The following is a 24,659-nucleotide window of genomic DNA, read 5'->3' as shown; positions in this document are numbered from 1 at the left end:
TGGTGAGCATCTTTTTTAAGTGCTTATCACCATCTTTATATCTTGACTGGTGAAGTGTTCATTCAAATATTTGTCTCATTTTTTTTTCTTTGGGTTGTTTTATTATTCAGTGTAAGAATTCTTTAACTATTAGGAACACAAGTAATCAAATTCATGATGTGCAAATATTTTCTCTCATTCTGTGATTTGTCTTAGTTTTTTAATGATGTCTTTTGAAGAGCAAAATTCACATTTTTGGTAAAGACCAAATTACCTTTTTTTCTTCTTTTAACAGTCATACTTTTGGTGTCATATCTAAGAAATCATTTCCTAACCCAAGAACTCAATGATTTTTCTCCTCAACTAGAGGACATTATATTGGGTGAAATAAGCCATACACAAATATACAAATACAGCATGTTCTCCCACATATGCTGAAGCTAAAATTTAAAAAACAGAGACAAAAAAAAAAAAAAGAAATGTCTGTGTGTACATACTGCAGTACTACTGCAAATATAGTTTTTTTATATATATAGTTTTTTCTTTTACACCTATGTCAAACCAATGGTTAAGAATGTTATAGCTTTAATGATCTGTGATTACTTTAAAATTTACTGTATATGACTGAAATGGTCATTTTTCTATTCAATTACTGTTTATAGTCATTGTCTATATTCTCACTATAGTCCTTTTGGTTTTTACTTGTAAAGCTTCTTATGTAAAGTTAAAATATGTTATCTCAAAAAAGAAAGAAAAGGAGAGGTAAGAAGGGAGAGGACAGATGGGGAGGGACAGCAGGAAGGAGGAAGGCAATATCATTATACCCTTAGAATTCTAATTACAAACTATACTGAATCTGCTATAAATTATTTAAAATTTAAATTTAAAAAACTCCCATGAGAAAAACTTTGAGGTTCATTTTTTAATTGTTCTGGTACTTTTAATGAAAACACTATCTTCCTCCCATTTAATAACCTTTACTTTATTGAAAATCAATTAACCATAAATGAAAGGTTTATTCCTGACCTTATTGTGTCCCTCTGATGTGGACAGCTGCTACTATACCAATTCCACACTGCCTTGGTTACTGACTACTACAATCACTGACAGACACTGTATACTGAGAAGACATTCTTGGGAACAGGTGTTTGGCGAAGAGGTTTGGACTCTGCTTGAGACATCTGTATCCCATATCAGAGTGCCTGCATTCAAGTCCCAGATCCACTCTCAATCCAGCTTCTGACTCTTGAACACCCTGGGAGGCAGCAGGTGATGACTCAAATTTTACATCCCTCCCACTTACATGGAAGACCCTGCTCCTGGCTTCCATCTGGCCCAGCCCCATAGTTGTAAGGATTTGGGGAGTGAATCAGCAGATTGTACATCTATCTCCCTCCCTTTCTTTCTCTTCCCTGGCCCTCTCCCTCCCCCTCTTTCAAATAAATAAACATTTTGAAGGAGAGAATAGTCGATGGCACAGAATAGAGAAACTTAATTTATTAGAAGGCAGTAGACAAAGGAATTAATTGGGGCCAGCACTGTGGTGCAATGGGTTAAGCAGCCACCTGCAATGCCAGCATCCCATATGGATGCACCAGGTCAAGTCCCAGCTGCTCCACTTCCAATCCAGCTCCCTGTTAATGCTCTGGGGAAAGCAGCGGAAGATGGCCCAAGTCCTTGAGCCCCTGCACCCACATGAGAGACATGGATGAAGCTCCTGGCTCCTAGCTTTGCCCTGGCCCAGCCCCAGCAGTTCTGGCCATTTAAAGAATGAACCAAGAGATGAAAGATCTTTATCCCTCCCTCTCTCACTATGTACCTCTGCCTTTCAAATAAACCATTTAAAAAATAAAAAAGAATTCATTCTTCAAAGGAAACTAGTGAGTCAAAATGGCAAAAATGGAATAGAAATATTTGTAACCCCAATAATTAAAGAGCTCACATTCAAAATACATAAGAATCGCTATAAATTAATTAGAAAAAAAAAAAACAGAAAATTATGTAAGATTTGAAAAAGTATTTCTCAAAAGAAGTTTTCCAAATAACCAGACATAAAGGTATTCAACCTCATTATCAATCAATGAAATGCATTATTAAAACTATGAGACACCATTATAAATCTACCAGAATGACTAAAACTAATAAACCAACAATATCAAGTGTTGACAAGTATATAGAACAAAAGGAATTTCCAAGAAATAGTGTGGGAATCAAAGTTTATACAATCACATAGAAATATTATCTAGTAATTATCTATTAAAATTGTATATATGCATATCCTATGACCCAGACATTCATGCCTGGTTTTATATGAAGGAACTTCAAAAATTTAATTGGGGCAGGGATCTTACCTAGCAGTTAGGATGCTGGCTGGGACACCTCATGTCCCATAATAGAGTGCCTAGGTTCAAGTTCCAGCTCTTCTCCAAATTATAGCTTCCTGCGAATGTGAACCCTGGGAGGAACAAGTGATAGTTCAAAGTAGTTGTGCCCCTGCCTCTCACATGGGAGATCTGACTGAGTGCCCCTCTCTTGGTTTGTCTGGTACAGCTTTTGCCACTGTGGGCGCTTGGGGAGTGAACCAGAAGCTGAAGTGTGTGTGTGTGTGTATGTCTCCCTCCCCGTACTCTCAAATAAAAAAAAAAAAAGTTTATAGAAAAATTTTATTATGTTTTAATTCCATTTTCAATTAACTTTTTGAGGTCTCCTCAAGTATGCATCAAAAATATGAGAATACTGTAAGAAGGTCATGGGAAAATGAATTAAAAGATATATTTACTTTGGTGCAAAAAATTTTTAAAACACATGTACAGCCGGTGCCATGGCTCACTAGGCTAATCCTCCACCTGCAGCACCGGCACACCGGGTTCTAGTCCTGGTTGGGGCGCCGGATTCTATCCCGGTTGCCCCTTCCAGTCAAGCTCTCTGCTGTGGCCCGGGAAGGCAGTGGAGGATGGCCCAAGTGCTTGGGCCCTGCACCCCATGGGAGACCAGGATAAGTACCTGGCTCCTGGCTTCGGATCAGTGCGGTGCGCCGGCCGCAGCGGCCATTGGGGGGGTGAACCAACAGAAAAGGAAGACCTTTCTCTCTCTCTCTCTCTCTCTCTCTCTCTCTCTCTCACTAACTCTGCCTGTCCAAAAAAAAAAAAAAAAAAGTGCTGGGCTTCATGATCTTCATGAAAGCCTGCACTTTTAAGTAAAAAAAAAAAAAAAAGAGTACAGTTTTTCTATAATACGCATTTTCCGCTAACTTTTTGAAGATTCCTCATATGCATGGATTTCAAAACTTTTTGTGCCAAAATAAACTTATCTTTTATTTTCTACATACTTTTTGAAGCACCCTTGACCATACATATATGCGCCAAAACACTTGTACAAGAAGGGTCACCGTGGCATATTTCATAATTGCCCCAACCTAGAAACAACTTAAAAATTCATCAACTGTGGTATACTTATACATACTACTACTCAGCAGTGAAAATGAACAAACTAAAGCTACACACAACAAATGTAAATCTCACAAAATGCTGAGCCAAAAAAGACAGACATAAGAGAACACACACAATATTATTTCAAGTATATAAAGTAGGGAAACAGGGGCTAGCACTGTAGTACAGCAGGTTATGCCTCCACCTGTCATGCTGGCATCCCAGCAGTGGAGTTCCCACTGCTCCACTGCTGATCCATCCCCCTGCTAATGCTCCTGAGAAAGCGGTAGAAAATGGCCCAAGTACTTGGCCCCTGCCACCTAGGTGGGAAATCCATTTGGAGTTCCCAGCTCCTGTCCTGGCCCAGTCTCAGCCATTGCAATCATTTAGGAAGTGAACCAGCAGCAGGGGCTCGCTCTCTCTCTCTCTCACTCTCGCTCTCTCTTCCTTCTCCTCTCTCCTGCCTTTCAAATAAAACTAGAAAACAGGCAAGTAAACTAAAACTAAAAATGATTATATAGTAGTCCCCCCTGCCTTATCTGTGGTCTCACCTTCCTATGGTTTTGGTTACCTGCAGTCAACTGCAGTGCAAAATATTACATGGAAAATTCCAGAAATAAACAATACAAACGGCACACTATTCTGAGCTGCATGAGGAAACAGCACATGCCCTGCTCCATTCAGCTCTGGAGGTTATATGCTACTTGCTCATAAGTAACTTAACAGCCTTCTTGGCTGTCAAATCAACTATCACAGCATGGCAGCACTGCAGTGCTTGTGCTCAAGTAACACTTACAAAGTAGCTCTATCACCCACCTCTCTTCATCTCAGTACACGGTATCATCACAGAAGGGTAGAGCACAATAAGACAGTTTGAGAGACAGTATTCATACTTTTATTATACTATATTATCAAAATTTATTTTATAAATCTCTTATTTTGCCTACTTTATAAATGAAACTTTACCGTATATATTTATGTACAAGACAAAATATAGTGTATATAGGGTCCAGTACCATCTGCAGTTTCAGGCATCCACTGATTGTATCCATGGATACAATGGACTACTGTATAAAGAAAATAATTCCCCCATGAGTTGGGCCATAGATTACCTTTATGGGGAATGGGTGAACTGTGACTGGAAAGAAGTAAGTGGGACTGATGTTTGGCCTAATTGTTAAAACTTGGTAGAATACTCACAGCCTACACATCACGGAGTTCACCTCCTGACTCCGGCTGCTGATTCCAGCTTCCTGCTAACACAGACCCTGAGAGGAGGTGGAACTGGTTCAAACAGGTAAGTCCCCACCACCCACCATGTGTGAGACCTGGATTGAGTTCCTGACTCCTGCAGACATTTAGGGAGTTAGCCAGAGGAAAATGAAGGAGTTTTCTCTCTCTCATTCTTTCATTTTTTCTCTATTTCATCCTCTCTCTCTTTCTCTGTGCATTGGCCTGCCTTTCAAATTAAAAAAGAAAGTAAGCACAGTTTTTGTAATGCCAGTCATATAGTGTTAGCATAATAACCTAGGCTGTTTTTTACTTAATACATTTTTCTATATATGTTATATTCACAAAAAAATTACTTTAATCAGTAAGTTATATTCCCATAATAAAATTAAGTTCTGAAATTTATTTCCTTTTTGAAGATAAGGCAGAACAACAGAGCAAAAGGGAGAGCAAGATCTTTCATCCACTGTTTCACTCCCCAAATGCCCACAGTCGGGCTGCACCAGATCAAATCCAAGAACCAGGAACTCCATCAGGGTCTCCCATATGGGTAGCAAGGTCCCAAGCATTTGGGCCCTTATCCATTGCCTTCCCAGATGCATTAGCATGGGGCTGGCTCAGAAGCAGAGCACTACAATTTGAACAGGTACTAGAATACGGGATGCCAGCATCACAAACAGCAGTTTAACACACTGCACCAGAATGCTGACCTGTACTTGTATTTCTTGAAAAGTTTTTACTTGATTTATTGAAAAGCCTTAGACATGGGGCCAGCACTGTGGCGTAGTGTGTAAAACCGCTACCTGCAGTGCCGGCATCCCATATGACCACCGGTTCGAGTCCTGGCTGCTCCACTTCCAATTCAGCTCTCTGCTATGGCCTGGGAAAGCAGTGGAAGGTGGCCCGAGTGCTTGGGCCCCTGCACCCGCATGAGAGACCCGGAAGAAGCTCCTGGCTCCTGGATAGAAGACCTCTCTCTCTCTGTCTCTACCTCTCTCTGTAACTCTCTTTCATATAAATAAACATTTTTTTAAAAAAAAGAAGTGGAGCAGCAGAGACTTGAACCAGCACCTATATGGAGGTCACCACTGCAGACTTAATCCACTGTGCCACAGCACCAGCCCCCAGACCATTACTCTTAAACCTTCAAGTAAAATCCTTACTCTGATTCTCAGTCTATTCAGAAACACAATCTTCTACCTCTACCTCTTCACTATCCGCTAACACTCACTTGGACATACCCCAAACTCAGTAAACTGTGATTGTCCTATATGTCACCACTACTGCTAGTATCCTGGGTCATTTCATCAAACAGGTTGATGGGCCACCTAAGACAGTTCCTCATGCCCTTCATCTCCATCTCTTTCTGCGGAGAGCCTTTCAACCTGTTGTGGAATCACTTAGTTGTTCTAGTATCCATTCATTCAGCAAATATTTAGTAAGTACCCATCACTTACTCAGTAAAGAACACATGACAGTTCAAGTTCTCATGAAATCTAGGACACAGCTTTTCTTATTTTCCACAAAGACAGCATCAAAAGATCAAGCAAGGCCAGATACGTTATAACTGCTGCATTTCCTTTATCAGTCAAGCAATCATGTCAATTCCAGGAAACCTGCATTACTGTCTGTTCTGACTTAGTGAATCCATGTTGGAGCTCAGTGATTATGATTTCCCTTGTCAAGGCTTCTAAAACTATTGTTTAAGTTCCTGATTCTAAAATAGTGCCAGGACTCCCTATTAGCAGATAAAATACTTCGCATATTTATGCGATTTTAGAAACACTAAATGCTGTATTATTGCACAGAATTTCACTGATTAGGAAAACGAAAAACTTGCATCTAGGAAGACCGAGATAGGACAGGAAGTCAGAGACTTATTTTTCCCTGCATATTCTTTTACCTTCTTTTGGCACATATATTATCTATTTTTAAAAAAGTATAAGGCCTGGCATTATGGCACAGTGGGTTAAGTTTCCATATGGGACGTGTCATCCCATATGGGAGTGTTAGTTAAAGGCCTAGCTGCTATGTTTCCATCTAGCTCCCTGCTAATGTTCTTGGGAAAGAAAATGAAAATGGCCTAACACTTGGGCCCATGCAACCCACATGGGAGGCCTGGATGGATTTCTGTGCTCCAGGCTTCAGCCTGGCCCAGACCAGCGCATTGTAGCCATTTGGGGAATGAACCAGCAAATGGAAGCTTGTCTCTCTCACTGTCATTCTGCCCTTTAAATTAATAAAATTACATTTTTAAGTAAAATAAAAATTAAAAAATAAGTATACATGAGATTAACAACTATAAAAAGTCATACATCTCTCCTGGGTAAAAGTACACACTCCCTCAAGCTGCCTATTTTGCTCTAAAAAGAATGAAACAATTGGGAGAAATTAAAAAAAATGAAAGATCTTTCATTTGTCTCATGTATCCAACACTAAAAAGTATTTAGTCATTTCTCTGCTGTTAGACATTATAATGAAGCAGAACTCTCTTGCTCAACACTCTGACACATCTTTACACAATGACACAGTTGATCACTCCTTCCTCATTGAAAATGTCCTTTCCTTCACTTCTAGTACATTGTGCTTTCCTGGTTCTCCTCCTGACTCAAGGGCCTCCTACCAATCTTCTGCTGGATTCCTCTTCATTTTCCATGTACACAGTTCCATATAGGTGGAGATTTTGTCTGCTTTGTTCACTTCTATATTCCCAATGCCTAAAAAAGTACCTAAAAGGCCGGCACAGCGGCTCAATAGGCTAATCCTCCACCTGCGGCGCCGGCACACCAGGTTCTAGTCCTGGTCGGGGCGCCGGATTCTGTCCCGGTTGCCCCTCTTCCAGGCCAGCCCTCTGCTGTGGCCAGGGAGTGCAGTGGAGGATGGCCCAAGTGCTTGGGCCCTGCACCCCATGGGAGACCAGGATAAGTACCTGGCTCCTGCCATCGGATCAGCGCGGTGCGCCGGCCGCAGCGGCCATTGGGGGGTGAACCAATAGAAAAGGAAGACCTTTCTCTCTGTCTCTCTCTCTCACTGTCCACTCTGCCTGTCAAAAAAAAAAAAAAAAAAAAAAAAAGTACCTAAAACCTACTCATGAAATAACTGTTGAGGGGGCCAGTGTTGTGGTGCAGTGGGTTGAGCTGCTACTTGGGATGCCCACATCACATATCAGAATGCTTGCTTCATGTCCCAGATACTCCTCAGGCTTCCAGTCCAGCTTCCCGCTAATGTATATGGGAGGCAGCAGATGATGGTTCAAGTACTTGGAGCCCTGCCACCCACATGGGAAACCCCCTAATGGAGTTCCTGGCTCCTGCTTTGGCCTGGTCCAGCCCCAGCTCTTGCAGGCATTTGGAAAGTGAATCAGCAGATCTCTCTCACTCTGTCTCTCCCTGTCATTCTAACTTCCAAATAAATAAATCTTTAGAAATAAATAACTAGGGCCAGCATTGTGGTGTGGCAGGAAAAGCTGCGGCCTGTGACGCCGGTATCCCATACGGGCACCAGTTTGAGACCCAGCTGCTCCATTTCCAATCCAGCTCCCTACTAATGCACCTGGCAAAGCAGTGGAAGATGGTCAATGCTCTTAGGCCCCTATATCCATGTAATGACCCAGAGGAAGCTCCAGGCTCCTGGCTTCAGCCTGGCCCAGCCCAAGCTGTTGATGCCATTTGGGGAGTGAACTAGCAAATGAAGATCTCTCTCTCTCCCCTCTCTCTGTGACTCTGCCTTTCAAATAAATTAATTAAAAAAAAAAAAAAGAACTGTTGCAATAAATGAATGAATGCCACAAGGCTCACAGACTGGATCTCTTCTCTGGCTAAACACACCCCTCTGATGATCTCACACACCTCATAATCTTAAATATCACCTAGAAGCTGAAAATAGCCAACTTCCTCAATTTTCTTAGATACCTCCCTGGAACTTCTGCTTTCTCCTCAAACATACTCCAAGTATGTCCGCTTCAGTTACTGACAGCCTCATTCTTATTTATTCTTACATTTTCCTCACATTCTACTGCCAGTCACCAGTAAACACTACAAGTCTACCCTCAAAATATATTCAAACTCAAACCACTTCTCATCACTTCTTGCTATGCCCTGTTCAGTGCCATGCTCATCTAGAACATTACAATATAAATTCCTGTCTAGTCCCTTTGCTTCTCTTGTAACCCTACTCTAAGTCACTACAATGTTGCCAGAGTGATTCCTTCAAAACATAAATCAGGGGTGGGTGCTTGGTGCAGCAGTTAAGTTACCACCTGGGACATCTGCACCCCATATCAAATTGCCTGGGTTTGGGTCCAAAGCTCCACCATTTCCAATGCCACTTCCGATCCACCTTCCTGCTAACGTATACCCTGGAAGGCAACAGGTGATGGCTCAAGCACATGGGTCCCACATAGGAGTCACAAATGCCACCCACATAGGAGACCCAGATGGAGTTCCCTAGTTGGCCCTGGCCTAGCCTCCCCCTGCTGTTGTGGGCATTTAGGGAATGAATCAGCAGATGGAGATTTCTTTCTGTGTGTGTGTGTGTGTGTGTGCACGCCTTTCAAATAAAAGTAAAAATCTTTTGTTGAATTAAAAAAAAAAAAAAAAAACTAAGTCACAGTGACTCCATATCTTACTCAAAATAAAACTCAGAGGGGCCGGCATTGTGGTGTAATGGGTAAAGCTACCACGTGCAATGCCACAGGCACTGATTCACGGCCTGACTGGTCCACTTCTAATCCAGCTCCCTGTTAATGGCCGTGGAAGATGGTCCAACTGTTTATAGACCCCTGCCACCCACATGGGAGACCTGAAAGAAGTTTCTGGCTCCAGTCTGGCCCAGCCCTGGCTGTTACAGATATCTGGCCACTGTGGGGAGTGAACCAGCAGATGGAAGATCTTTCCCTCTCTCTGTCTCTCCTTCAGTTTGTAACTCTTTCAAATAAATACACAAATCTTTAAAAAAGAAAATTCAGAGGCTATGCAATGATCTATTAGTCCCCTATATTCCCATCCCCATATTCCCTATCCTCCTCTCTTTTCTCATGTATCTCTATGTCAATGTCCAATATACCTTGTAGTAATTTATTTACTTATTTATCTCTTCAAATAGCATAAAAGCTCCATAAAGACATAAATTTTTGTCTGCCTTGTTCACTGCTTTATTGCCAGCATCTACAATACCTGAGTTATAATACATGCTCTCTCTCTCTCTCTCTCTATATATATATATGTATATATATATATTTTTTTTTTTTTAAGTGAGAGTAAATAGTACATAGTAATAGCAATAGATATTACTGGATTGGCTATATGGCAAAACCATTCTACATACATAAACTAATTCATTTAACCATCTTAAAAGATTAAGTACAATCATTAATTACTCCCATTTTGCAGATGAAGGAGTTAAGGTTAAGAAACTAAGGTTAGGGGCTGGGCATTGCAGCAAAGCAGGTAAAGCCTATGATGCCAGCATCCCATATGGGAGCCAGTTCATGTCCCAGCTGCTCCACTTTCAATCCAGCTCCCTGCTAATGGCCTGGGAAAGGCAGTGGAAAATGGCCCAAGTGTTTGGGGCCCTGCACTCATGTGAGAGATTCAGATGAAGCTCCAGGATCCTGGCCTTGGCCTGGCCCAGCCTGGTCAATGTGGCCATTTGGAGAGTGAACCAGCAGATAGAAGATCTCTCACACACTTGCTCACTCACTCTCTCTCTTTCTCTCTCTCTCTCTGTAACTCTGACTTCCAAATAAATAAATCTTAAAAAAAGAAACAAACAAAGGTTAGGCAGTTTACCCTAAGTCATACGATGACAAAGCGAGGATTGTAACTGGGGCACTCTGATCCCACAACACAGACTCAAAGATCTGAAGAGCCATAGAATTATATTCCATAAACTTATTTTATTACCTATTTCCCTGAAAACTTATAATCAATGTACTGATGAATGAAATGAAATGGAAATATTTCAATCTCTGATCTTTTCCATCAGTGTTTCTGTTATAATGCATGTAAAACACTTTTTTCCTTAATTTTTCTAAGAGACAGAGAGGGCTTCCGCCTGCTGCTGGCTCCCCAGTTGCTGAGAGCTCAATCTAGGGCTCCCACATGAGTTACACTATTTGAGTATTTATTTGACTATCTGAGTCATCACCTGCTGTCTCCCAGGATCCACATCAGCAGGAAAACAGAAGTCTAAGATGATGGGTATGAGGCTGGAACATGGGATGCAGGCATCCTAATCAACATCTTACCAAGCCAAGTGTCCAGCTCAGGAAAACACACTTTTATCAGCTCTCATACTATATCTACAAGCATAAACAAAGCATAAAACAGAGCAGCTGTTGGGGTGAGAACCTTCATTTTTAAGTTTCCAGTGTTAATGTTGAATTAACAGACTGGCATACTTACCTATGACTTTAGTTATAAAGAAAATACAGGATAGCTTATTAGATTCAACAAGGGTATCACCAAGTAATGAGTAACAAGCAACATTTTCAAAACTTTAAAATGTATAACAAGAAATTCTAAATAGGAGAGATTACTGCTACTCTGGACTTTCTCTTAAGCTCTATGATTTAAGTCCTACAAGAAGAACTGCATCTCAGTCAGCCATGCACATATTAATTTAGGAGTACATACACCAAAAGTTTCACCTGGTGGGGCCAGTGCTGTGGCACAGAGGCATAAGCCACTGCTTGCACCCTACTTCACAATGTTCTGATTGATTAAATCACAGTACCATTCAAAGCCAAAACTAGATATGTGACTTTTTTTTTTGAGATTGATTTCTTTTTTATTTATTTATTTTATTTTGACAGGTAGAGTTATAGACAGTGAGAGAGACAGAGAGAAAGGGATATGTGACTTTTAAGTTTTCCTTCTAACTAACCCAAAATCAAAATTATTCTTTGCACCAACCCAAAAACCAATCTAATATAGTTCATTAAATATTTTATTTGTAACTATAAATTGGACCATACTCTATTATATTCTGTTGCCAGTAAGTCTCTTAAAAGCAGAAGCATTTGCTAGAAGATAACCGCCTGCTCATTAGGCATGTCAAAAAGGCAATGATCGGCAACTCCTAAAACTTACATCTGTGTATTTCTTTCTTGGGATACAGGAAAGCACATCTCTGGCTGTATTTCCAAATAAACTGGTTAAGCCTTAGGAAAGTCACTAATTTCTATCTCATGACGCTTTCTTTTCCTTCAGAAATGAATTATTAAGAATCATGCCTGGCCGGCGCCGCGGCTCACTAGGCTAATCCTCCGCCTGGCGGCGCCGGCACACCGGGTTCTAGTCCCGGTTGGGGCGCCGGATTCTGTCCCGGTTGCCCCTCTTCCAGGCCAGCTCTCTGCTGTGGCCAGGGAGTGCAGTGGAGGATGGCCCAGGTGCTTGGGCCCTGCACCCCATGGGAGACCAGGAAAAGCACCTGGCTCCTGGCTCCTGCCATCGGATCAGCGCGGTGCGCTGGCCGCAGCGCGCCAGCCGCGGCGGCCATTGGAGGGTGAACCAACGGCAAAGGAAGACCTTTCTCTCTGTCTCTCTCTCTCACTGTCCACTCTGCCTGTCAAAAAAAAAAAAAAAAAAAAAAAAAAAAAAAAAAAAAAAAGAATCATGCCTATTTTCATCCATTTCATAATACATGTCCACCACAGGACCTATTTTCTAAACAAGAATTAGCTTAAATGACAATAACCAATAGATAGATAGTTAAGGCTGTAATCTAATAGGGAGCAGGAATCCAAGAGTCTGATTTACTGTACCAAGTTGTGAAACACTGACTTAAAACTGAACACTGTTTACCCTTAATAACATCACTCTACAAAGTAAGACATAACATTATTACAGTATTTTAAAAGCACTTGACTTCCAAAAACATTTCTAAGAAATTGAGGGCCTACCTATAAACATATATATGTACATACATATCTTCCATTTCTTGTTAAGTTTTATTTATTTATTTGAAATGCAGAATGACAAAGAAAGTTATCTTTGATCCCACTGGTTCGCTCCCCAGATACCTGTAACAGCCAGAGCTGGGCCAGGCTAAAGTCTCCCATACTTCCTCCCAGGCACATTAGCAGGAAGCTGGATGGAAAGCTTGGAGTAACTTGGACTCCAAATAGGCACTCCAATATAAGATGCCAGCTCCCAGGGGGTGGCTGTTAACCTCGAGTGACAAAGCCTGCCCCTATGCCCTTCCATTTCTAGAGTGTTTAATAAAGGTTGCAATAAATACAACTGCAATTGAGAAATAAAAACAACTTCAATAACTGAACACAAAACGTCTAAATGTCAAGGTCTACTGAAAAACAAGCCATAAAAGACAACTGTGCCTTAAAACATTTAAGCATTTCTCATATAATTAGCTCCAAAAGAACTGTTCAAATTGTTCATTTTATCCACCCAAAGCAGTCAACCACAACCACCTGCAAGTATTACTCAGAAACGTGTCTTCCAAAACAACCACCTGAGACTCAGGCCTTCTCTTAAGGGGCCCGGAAACGCCTGTACCTTAAAAAGTGGCATAAAGAGATCCAACAGGCACAGGGGGGAAAAAACTGGAAGACAACACCTCACGGAGCTGAGTGTAATGAGACCTGTTCCCTAATGGTTGCTGCCACAACGAAGTTGTCTAAACCCAAGATCTTCCTCTTCTTCGGTATAAAACTTCTGATCCAGCCATGCTCACGATTTACTCATCACGAACTAAAGCAAAGGAATTCTCTTCCCTCCCCGGACCCCTCCCCACCCACCCAACCCAGGAGAAGAAAAAGAAAAGGAACCAAAATCCTAAAGTAGAAATGTGAGATCTGCTGCAACAGCTTCTCCAGCCGCCTCAAAGGCATCACCTATAGTTTAGCTTTCTTTTGAAACAGAACCCGTCTTCTACCTCATCCTTTCACCGGGAAAAGGGGGGGGGGGGGCTCAACATTTTTACATCAGTCCCCAACATCCAAGAAGCACCGTGACCGCACCTCAACCTCAAGGCTCCCCAAGGTTCCCAACTCCCCCCGAGCCCCCAGCACAATCACGCCTCACCAACCTCCCTCCCACCTCCCGCCCCGCAATCGCCCAGAGCCCCTGCCTCCCACCTCCAGCCCGGGGCTCCCCACCGCTACTGCCTCAGCACCCGCCCAACCCGGAGTGCGCGGGGTGGAGCCCGCCGGTGGGCTGGGGTGCGCTGGGGTGCGCTGGGGTGGGGTCCGCCCCTCCCCGGACTTCCCCATCCCCCCCGGTCGCGAGAAGAGGGGGAGGGGGTCCTGAAGCCTCACCTACAGCTCCGCCCCTCCCCGGGGGCGCTCTGCCCTGCCCAGTCAGGGCCGGGAGCAAGAAGCCGGGTCAGAAAAGGCAAAAGCCTCAGCGCCAACAGCAGGCGGGAAGCTGGAGGTCCCACCCGACTTCCGAGTCGTCGCTGCAGCCGCCGCTGTCGTCTCACCCTCCTCAGGGCTGCCGCTGCCGCTGTTACTGCCGCTGCTGCCGCCGCCGCCGCCGCCGCCACTACCCCACCGCCGCCGCCACCGCCGCCGCCGCCACCGCCACAGCCACAGCACGGCCCGGGCGCCCGGACGTCACCGCGCCCCGCCCCCTGCGCGAGACACCTAGCCCCGCCCCCGGCCCCGGCCGCCGCGAGCTCCTCCTCCAGCTCCCAGCCCGGGGACCTCACTGTCCCTCGCTCACCCTCCTGGGACTTCGAATCTGCGGCCCTTGAGCCCCCGGACGCCTCCTAGGGCGCGACGGGGTAGCGGCCGAGAAGTTGGGTGATACGGGGCAGAGCCGGGGGGCCGCGGGGCGGACCCACGTACACACTCTCGCGCCCCTGAGGCCTCGGGAGGGGAGAGCCCAGGCAGGCTCAGGCGCGAGGCTGTAGGTGGGCGCGAGGAGAGGCGGCGATTGTCTCCTCGTGCTTGCCGTAGGAAGTGGACCGCCGAGGCCCGGAGAGAGGAATCGTGTCTCTCCCGAACCTGCGCGCCGCCCCGCCCCGCCCCCTCCCTCCCGGGGCCCGCTACCCGAACCCAGGGACCGCGGCCGCTGCGGGGAGTGGCGCTGGGGCTGTCCTCGGATGCCGGGCTGCAGTGGGCGCCCTTAGTGCACCGTTAGCTTTTGCCAAACGTGGCCGTGGGAGGTAGTGCTCTGCTCCCAGAGGCGCGAGGCAGGCCTCGCAGGACCCTTCGCCGGTGTGCGACGTGTTCCTGTGGTGACTGCGTGGGCGGGAGTCATGTCCACACTCGGCCCCTGCCGGTGCCAAACACGGCAGCGAGGCGAACCTGCTGGGCAACTGGTATTTCAAGCAACCCAGTTTTCTGGGTTCTCCTTTGTCGGCTGCAGCCATTAATTTAAAGATGTAGATAAGCTATCTCTAAGCCAAGAAAAGAAATAGGGGTGTGAATCACACTTACTCCCAGCCTTCCAGCGTATATTAAAATTATTTAAAATACCCTTAAGATGAAAGGCGTTGAGAGTCATCTTTTTACACATACCTCCCACTGCCATAATTAACCAGTCTCTGGCTTCCTCATAGTCCCACTAGTGTTTTCCTATCTCTTCCCAGTGTGCACATCCATTCACCAAATCCTGCCCATCCTGCCCATCCTCCCCAAGCTCCCTCTAATTGTTCCCTTCAGGATCACTGTGCATTGGGAAGATTCTGATTCCCGGGCCTGCGGCGATCACCTCTGTACTCCCTACGTAGTACTGCCATTTGTAGATGGCTACCAGCCGAGCATCCTAACGTATTCCATTTCTTGAGCATCCAGCCTCTTACCCAGGAAAAGCCATCGTTCTTTGACTATTTTTCAAAATCTTTCTCATCTGACTCCCGACATGCCATCCTGTTACCTACCCAGCCCCCGCTCTCCGCTCCCAGCAGTGTGGTGAGGTAAAATAAATGTAGACTGGCAGTCAGTCCATTCTGCCCCTGTCCCTTGTGTATCCTTGGAAGAACCGCTGTATACTTCTGGGAACTACTGAAGGATCAAGTGGGATTTGAGTGGCAGCTGGGATCCAGCCTATCTCTAAAGTGTGCGGATCCATGGGGCCGTCGCTGTGGCGTAGCTGGTAAAGCCCCCGCTTGCAGTGCCGGTATCCCATATGGGTGCGGGTTCGGCTCTGCTTCCAATCCAGCTCTCTGCTATGGCCTGGGAAAGCAGTGGAAGATGGCGCAAGTGCTTGGGCCCCTGCACCCATGTGCAAGACCTGGGAAGGAATTTGGATCACCCCAGCTCTGGCGGATGTGGCCATTTAGGGAGTGAACCAGCAGATGGAAGCCCTTTCTCTCTGACTCTCCCTCTCTCTGTCGCGCTACCTCTCAATATAATAAATAAATCTTACAAAAAAAAAAAAAAAGAGGTTCAAATCTTCATGTTCACTTTAAGAACATTTATGAAATTGACAAGGGTACAAATGCCCAAAAAGCCACAAAGTATCTGAAAGATGCTACATTGAAGAAGCACTGTTAAAGAGTGGAGTTGGCTGGGGCCATCGCAGTGGCTCACATGGTTAATCCTCTGCCTGTAGCACTGGCATCCCATATGGGCGCCGGGTTTTAGTCCCAGTTGCTCCTCTTCCAGTCCAGCTCTCTGCTGTGGCCCAGGAGTGCAGTGGAGGATGGCCCAAGTGCTTGGGTCCCTGCACCCGCATGGGAGAACAGGAGGAAGCACCTGGCTCCTGGCTTCCGATCAGCGCAGTGCTGGCCACAGCGGCCATTTTGGGGTGAACCAAGGGAAGGAAGACCTCTCTCTCTCTGTCAAATAAATTTTTAAAAAATTAAACAAAGAGCCGGCGTCGCGGCTCACTAGGCTAATCCTCCACCTTGCGGCGCCGGCACACCGGGTTCTAGTCCCGGTCGCAGCGCCGGATTCTGTCCCGGTTGCCCCTCTTCCAGGCCAGCTCTCTGATGTGGCCCAGGAGTGCAGTGGAGGATGGCCCAAGTGCTTGGGCCCTGCACCCCATGGGAGACCAGGAGAAGTACCTGGCTCCTGCCATCGGATCAGCGCGGTGCGCCATTGGAGGGTGAACCAACGGCAAAGGAAGACCTTTCTCTCTGTCTCTCTCTCTCTCACTGTCCACTCTGCCTGTCAAAAAAAAAAATTAAAAAAAGAGTGGAGTTGGCAAGTGTACCCAGGGCAAACAATGGACTAGACATAGGTCAGTGGTGCAAGAATAATGCTGAATTTTTGCTCCACGTGCTTAAAAATACTGGTCATTGACCACATCCAGGTGAACAAAGCACCCAAAATGGGCAGTTACAATTACAGAGCTCATGATCGGCTTAAACTGTGCATGAGCTTCCCCTGCCATGTTGAGAGGATCCTCACAGAAAAGGAACAAAAGAAACAAAAACTTAAGGTGCACGAATAAATTCGGCATAAAATAAGTGCAAATAAAAATGTAAAAGTAAAAAATCAGGACTGTGGTGTAATAAGTGAGGCTGCCGCCTGCAGTGCCAGCATCCCATATGGGCGTTGGTTCAAGTCCCGGCTGCTCCACTTCTGATCCAGTTCTCTGCTATGGCTTAGGAAAGCAGTGGAAGATGACCCAAGTTCTTGGGCTCCTGCACCCATGTGGGAGACCTGGAGGAGGCTCCTGGCTCCTAGCTTCGGACTGGCACAGCTCCAGCCATTGCAGCCAGTTGGGGAGTGAACCAGTGGATGGGAGACACCTCTTTCTCTCTCTCTCTCTCTTTCCTTCTCCTCTCTCTGTGTAACTCTGAATTTCAAATAACTAAATAAATCTTTCAAAAACTAAAACATCAGAGCAAGAGGGGCCAGTGTTATAGCACAATGGATTAAGCCACCACCTGTGATGTCTGGTATCCTGTATGAGTGATGGTTCAAGTCACAGCTGCTCCACTTCGAATCCAGCTCCCTATTAATGTGCCTGGGGACAGAGTGAAAGATGGCCCAAGTATTTAGTCCCTTGTCACCCAGGTGGGAGATCTGATGGAGCTCCTGGCTCTCTCGCTCGCTCTCTCGCTCTCTCTCTCTCTCTTCCTCCTCCCTGTCTGTCACTCTGCCTTCCAAATAAATAAATCTTTAAAAAATGAAAAGAAGAGCAAGAGACATCGACTGTCTCTCTCCCCTCCGCCGTGTTTGTGTGTGTGTGTGTGCCCGCGCGCAGGCCAAGAAGACAGTCCTCACCACAAACTAAATTTTCCAGTAGTTTAATCTTGATCTCTAGCTCCAGGACTGTGACAAAATAAATTTCTTTTTTTTAAACTATAGTAACATAACATTCTTTTTTTGAGTTTTTTTTTTTAACTTAAAATTGGAGTTACAGAGAAAGGGAAACAGAGACAGAGAGAGAGAGATTTTCCATCTACTGGTTCACTCCCTAGATGGCCACAATGGCCAGAGCAGGACCAGGCTGAAGCCAGGAACCAGGAGCTTCTTCTGGGCCTCCCATGTGGGTGCAGGGGCCCAAGGACTCAGGAGATCTTCTACTACTTTCCCAGGTACGTTAGCAGAGACCTGGATAGAAAGTGGAGCAGGGCTGGCGCCGCGGCACGCGGACGCACCAGCAGCAGCGTCCACTGGGGGTGAACCAACGTTAAAGGAAGACCTTTCTCTCTGTCTCTCTCTCTCTCCTCTCTTACTGTCCACTCTGCCTGTCAAAAGAAAAAAAAAAAGAAAGTGGAGCAGCCAGCCGGCGCCACGGCTCACTAGGCTAATCCTCCACTTGCGGCGCCAGTACACCGGGTTTTAGTCCCAGTCAGGGCAACGGATTCTGTCCCAGTTGCCCCTCTTCCAGTCCAGCTCTCTGCTGTGGCCCGGGAGGGCAGTGCAAGATGGCCCAAATCTTTGGGCCCTGCACATACATGGGAGACCAGGAGGAAGCGCTTGGCTCCTAGCTTCGGATCAGCGTGGTGCACCAGCCGCAGTGGCCATTGGGGGGTGAACCAACGGAAAAGGAAGACCTTTCTCTCTGTCTCTCTCTCTCACTGACCACTCTGCCTGTCAAAAAAAAAAAAAAAAAAAAAAAGTGGAGCAGCCAGGACTCAAACTGGTGCCATATGGGATGCTGGTGCCACAGGTGGTGGCTTAACCTGCTACGCCACAGCACTGGCCCCGAGAAAATAATTCTGTTATTTAAGTCATGTAGTCTGTGATTTTTTTTTTTTTTTTGACAGGCAGAGTGGACAGTGAGAGAGAGAAAAAGAGAGAGAGAAAGGTCTTCCTTTACCGTTGGTTCACCTTCCAATGGCCGCCGCGGCTGGCGTGCTGCGGCCAGTGCATCGCGCTGATCCAAAGCCAGGAGCCAGGTGCTCCTCTTGGTCTCCCATGCGGGTGCAGGGCCCAAGCACTTGGACCATCCTCCACTGCACTCCCAGGCCATAGCAGAGAGCTGGCCTGGAAGAGGAGCAACCAGGACAGAATCCGGAGCCCCGACCGGGACTAGAACCTGGTGTGCCAGCGCCGCAGGTGGAGGATTAGCCTATTGAGCCGCGGTGCCGGCCAGTCTGTGATATTTTGTTATGGCAACCCTCACAGTTTAAATCAGTAGCCATTAACTAGTATATGGTCTATCTTGTTTTCACATATGTCCTATAAATTACCCTACATCAATCTCTACAGAGAATAAGCAATACTTCACTCCTATAGAATGAGAAATACCTCATTTCAGCTGCATTTCCCTGTTATGTGTTTATACCAGTTTGTCCAATTATGCTTTCAATTTTTTTTGCTATTATAAAAGTGTGCTTCCACGAGTAACTTTGTGTATTTGTTATTTAATGTTTGTGAAGCTGTCTATTTAAGGCAAATGCCTAAAATGGGTAGCTGAGCTGAAGGACACATATCTTGGTTAGATAATGTCTAATGACCTTCAGGGAAGTCACAGTGTTCTGCATCCTCACTAGCAACGTATGAGACTGTCTGTTCCTTCACTGCCTCCCTCACATGCTGTCAAGCCGTTGAATTTTTTCACATCTGATAATGAGAGATGATACATCAGTGAACTTTCAATTTGTATTTCATTTATCATGTTGGGCATACTATCATATGTCAATGATCAATGATTATTTATGCATCTTTTTCCCTGGGCATTTTCTTTGTTTAAAATTTTATTTGCTTATTTGAGGGGGCAGGAGGAGGGAGGGAGGGAGAGAGAGAGAATGCTCCCATCTACTGGTTTGCAACCAAAATACATGCAATGGCCAAAGCCAGGGGCTGGGAATTCAATCCAGGTCTCCAATGTGGGTGGCATGGACCCAATTACTTGAGCCATCACTTGCTGCTTCCCAAGATGTACGTTATCAGGAAACTGGAATAGGAACTGGAGACAGGCCTCAAATTCAGTTAACTCTGATAGGGGACATAGGTGTCCAGACTGGTGTCTTGACGGCTAGTTCAATCATCTACCCCACTGGGCCAGCATTGTGGCACAGTGGGTTAAGCTGCCATTCGAGAGACCTGGATGGAGTTCTTAGCTCCTAACTTTGATCTGGCTATTGAAGGATTTGAACTTGGAGATGGGAGATCTGTCTCTCCCTCTCTCTATCACTCTGCCTTTCAAATAAATGAATAAAAATCTTTAAAAAAAGAGAAAATGCCTTTTAAAATTCCACCCCATATCTCCTTAAAATTATGTTTTCTAACTAGGAGGAAGCATCTGCTCAATTTTTTTATATATTTAACTTGTACTTAGACACTTCACTAAATTATTTTATTATGTTTAATGTTTATTTTTTATTTATAAAAAGGTTTATTTATGTATTTTAAAGGCAGAGTCAGAGAGAGAGAGAGGAGAGACAAACAGAGTTTTTCCATCCTCTGATTCAGTTTTCAAATAGCTGCAACAGTTGGGGCTGGACCAGGTTGAAGTCAGGAGACTGGAACTCCATTTGGGTCACCCAGGTGATTGGTGGGGGTCCCAACTAATTAGGCCATCTTCTGCTGCCTTCCCAGGTGCATTTAGCAGGGAGCTGGATCAGACACAGAACAGCTAGGACTTGAACCAGTTCTCCAATATGGGATGCTGGTGTTTCAAGTGACAGCTTAACACTGGCACCTCCATCTAATATTTAGTCAGTAGATTTTAAAAAAAGGATTATTTATTTATATATTTATTTATTTGAAAAAGCGACAAGGAAAGAGAGGCACAAGCATAGAGACAGATGACATCTGTCTGCTAGTTTACTTCCCAAATGTCTGTAATAGTTGGGACTGAGCAGGGCTGAAGCTGAGTGCAGGAGCTCAATCCAGATCTCCTACATGGGTGGCAAGGACCCCACTGCCTGAGCTATCACTGCTGCCTCTCAAGGGCTGCATTGGCAGGAAACTGGAGTCAGGAGCCAGAACTCCAACTCAGGTACTCTGATGAGATGCAGCTATATTAAAGGCTAGGCCGAGCACTCCCCCGCAAAATATGTTCTAAGTATTGCAAGCTTTTAATTTACTAATTGTAGGCTTTTAATTTACTAATAGGTTGAGTATAAAAGTTAAAACCCCAAAAAACAGCATGTTCTAAACTTTCTATCATGGTAGTTGATTATTCAGTTGAATTATCTTTTTATCCAGGAGAGTTCTTCCCCATAACCCCTCTCCCTCCACTCCAATCTCACTTAAATCTGAGGGTTTCTCTTTTCTATTTTTCTGAATTGGATCTAGGGATTCCCAAATAGGATGTTGTCAGATACCTGGTTTCGCCCACATTTATTTGAGCACACATTTAAGTAAATCTTTAAAAAGGGCACCCGCGGGGTTTGCATCATGGCACAGCAGGTTAAATGGCCACTTGCGACCAGAGATCCCATAGTGGAGCACCAGTTTAAATCTCAGCTGGTCCGCTTCCCATCCAGCTTCCTGCTAACGTGCCTAGGAAGGCAGCAGGTGATGGCCCATGTACTTGGGCCCCTGTCACCCGTGTAGAAGACCAGGATGGAGTTCCTGGCTCCTGGCTTTTGGGGAGTGAACCAGTGGAAAGATCTGTCTCACCACCTCTCTTTCTGTCACTCTGCCTTTCAAATGAATAAATGAATAAATCTTTAAAAAAGGTGGGCATCTGAGTTGCGGGTTTTTAGCCTAACAGTTAGACACAGATTAAGATGCCCACATCCTACAGTGGAGTGTGTGAATCTGATACTCAGCTCCAGAGCCTGACTCAGTGACTGCCCAGAGAACTGGGCGCCTGCCACCCCTGTGGGAAATCTGCATTGTGTCCCCTGCTCCAGGCTCTGGTCCCAGTCCAGCCCTAGGTTGTTGTAGGCATTTGAAGGGTGAGCCAATTGAGGGGAGCTCTCTATCTTTCTGTCCCTCTCCCTCTGTAACTCTGTAATTAAATATCTGAAAATATTTTCATTCTGCTCTTTTACTTAATGGTAATTAAGCTATATATAGTATTTTCTTGAAAATATTTTAAAAATAATTTGAAGTTCAAAATATTTTCCTTTAGAAATGTGAAGGCCTCTGGATGTTCTTTTATCTAGTGTTGCTGGTAAGAATTCTAATGTCAGTTTGATCCTTCTTTTATGGGATCACTTTCTTTCCTTTGAAAATCTACAATCTTCTCTTTGGAGTCTTAACATTTTGCAAAGTTGAATAGTTTATCTTTCTTTCATTCTGTACTACTGCACACTTTCAGGTCTGGTAAATTTTCTTCCATTTTTTTTAAGATTTATTTATTTATTTGAAAGTCAGAGTTGCACAGACAGAGGAGAGGCAGAAAAAGAGAGAAAGAGGTCTCCCATGCACTGTTTCATTCTCCAATTGGCTGCAACAGGCAGAGCTGCGTCGCTACAAAGCCAGGAGCCAGGAGCTTCCTCTGGGTCTCCCTCTTGGGTGCAGGGGCCCAAGGACTTGGGCCATCTTCTATTGCTTTCCGAGGCCATAGCAGAGAGCTGGATCAGAAGTGGAGCAGCTGGGTATCGAACTGGCAACCATATGGGATGCCATATGGGATGCCGGCAGCTTTACTGGATAGACCGTAGGGCCAGCCCCTCAGGGACAATTTTATTTTTTAAAGATTTATTTATTTATTTGAAAGTCAGAGTTGCATAGAGAGAGAAGGAGAAGCAGAGAGAGAGGTCTTCCATCCGCTGGTTCACTCCCCAAATGACCACAATGGCTGGGGCTGAGCAGATTCGAAGCCAGGAACCAGGAGCTTCTTCCGAGTCTCTCATGCGGGTTCAGGGCCAAGTACTTGGGCCATCTTCTACTGCTTTCCCAGGCCATAGAAGAGAGATGGATCAGAAGAGGAGCAGCTGAGACTCAAACCAGCGCCTATATTGGATGCCAGCACTGCAGGCGGCGCCTTTACCTGCTATGCCATAGCACTGGCCCTGTCAAATTCTTTACAAAATAACACAATCAGTTATGCAGAGGGTCTCAGTGACATGATACTCCTACTAGACATTGTGCTTTTTTTTTTTTTAAGATTTATTTTATTTATTTCAAAGACAGAGTTAGAGAGAGGTATTCCATCTGCTGGCTCACTCTCCAGATGGCTGCAACAGCCGGAGCTACACCGATCTGAAGCCAGGAGCCAGAAGTTTCTCCCAGGTCTCCCATGTAGGTGCATGGGCTCAAGGACTTGGGCCCTCTTCTACTGTTTTCCCTGGTCATAGCAGAGACCTGGATTGGAAGAGGAGCAGCTGGGACTAGAATCGCCGCCTATATGGGTTGCTGGCACCTCAGGCCAGGGCTTTAACCCACTGCATACAGTGCCGGCCCCTAGACATTGTGCTTTTAAACTTTCCTACAAATTTATAGGGATGACTAGAAAAATGGATTATTATGTATATTTATTCATAACTTATTTTTAAATAAATAATAATATAATGTAATACAAATAGTTTTTTTTTTTTTGACAGGCAGAGTGGACAGTGAGAGAGAGAGAGAAAGGTCTTCCTTTGTGCCGTTGGTTCACCCCCCAATGGCTGCCGCGGCCGGCGCACTGCGGCCGGCGCATCACGCTGATCCGAAGCCAGGAGACAGGTGCTTCTCCTGGTCTCCCATGGGGGTGCAGGGCCCAAGCACTTGGGCCATCCTCCGCTGCACTCCCATGCCACAGCAGACAACTGGCCTGGAAGAGGAGCAATCGGGACAGAATCCAGCGCCCCAACTGGGACTAGAACCTGGTGTGCTGGCGCCGCAGGCGGAGGATTAGCCTATTGAGCCGCGGCACCGGCCACAAATAGTGTTTTAAAAATTAAAATCTCACCTCCAGGGTTTCTCAAACTTATTCACCTTCTTGCCTTGGACCTATCTTTGGCTGTTTATGGGGAAAGGTGAACTTACTAACCTAACACTGCTTCTTATGTTCCTGTCCTGTCATACCTACCTCCTAAGTTCATGACTCCAGATCCTATTTACTAGTATTTTTCTTGGTATTAGAATTCTCACAAACTTGGGGTAGCCATTTAGCCTTGCAGTTACAACATCGATTAAGAAATCTGTTTTCCACTTCTGGAGTACGTGAGTTTGATTTCAGCTCCTTCCTCCTGATTCCAGCTTCCTAAAAATGCAGACCTTGGGAGGTGGTGTGATGGCTCCATTGATTGCATTCCTGCAACACCTGGTTTGGGATTTCCGCTCCTGGCTTCAGGTTGCCCAGTCCTGACTGTTGCCAGCATATAGGTTCTGTCTTGCTCTCCCTCTCTCTCACTGCCCCTCAGATTTATTTTTTAAAGGAATTCTCACTCTAGAGAGAAGAGCAGTCTTTTCTGGCTCAACGATCATGACTTTTTAAAAATGCCATGCCCCTCCTCACAAAGTTTTCTAGCTCCTTTAATAATCTAAAACAGAACAAAATGTTAATTAAATGAGAATGCATATTGGTTACTTCACAGTTGTCACAAGAGAAATATTAGGCTGCAATGAAGGTAAAGACACACTGGTTCTTTTGCTTCTCCAACCAAAAGAACTTGCTGCTCAGATTTCAAAATCTATATTTTGCACAGGCACAGATAAAAACTCACAAAAATATGGTCATATGTGCACATAAATCCACTTCTACATACATGCACAAGGACTTTTAAGAAACAGCTACAGGGGCTGGCACTGTGGCATAGCGGGTTAATGCC

At 45.1% G+C, this 24,659-nt stretch overlaps 1 protein-coding gene across 13 annotated transcripts in view; it reads right to left on the bottom strand.

Annotated features, from left to right (window-relative positions):
* ERC1 (ELKS/RAB6-interacting/CAST family member 1) overlaps window positions 1-14,197 on the bottom strand; it is a 522,480-nt gene extending 508,283 nt beyond the window's left edge. For 11 of the 13 annotated variants that reach the window (XR_016213449.1, XR_016213450.1, XR_016213451.1 and 8 more), the window contains exon 1: window positions 13,915-14,055. The gene's annotated coding sequence lies outside the window, so the exon portion shown is untranslated. Of the gene's footprint in view, window positions 1-13,914; window positions 14,056-14,078 lie in introns of those variants that run through there. The other 2 variants (XM_089304491.1, XM_089304492.1) reach the window with 1 other exon arrangement.
* Between the last annotated feature and the right edge of the window lie 10,462 nt (window positions 14,198-24,659).

This window comes from Oryctolagus cuniculus, chromosome 9 (assembly GCF_051225735.1).
Source record: "Oryctolagus cuniculus isolate XC-2025 breed Fujian yellow rabbit chromosome 9, ASM5122573v1, whole genome shotgun sequence".
In the NCBI taxonomy this organism is placed as follows: Eukaryota; Metazoa; Chordata; class Mammalia; order Lagomorpha; family Leporidae; genus Oryctolagus; species Oryctolagus cuniculus.
Note: the sequence above shows the minus strand (reverse complement) of the source record. Positions and strands in the feature narration are given on the sequence as shown.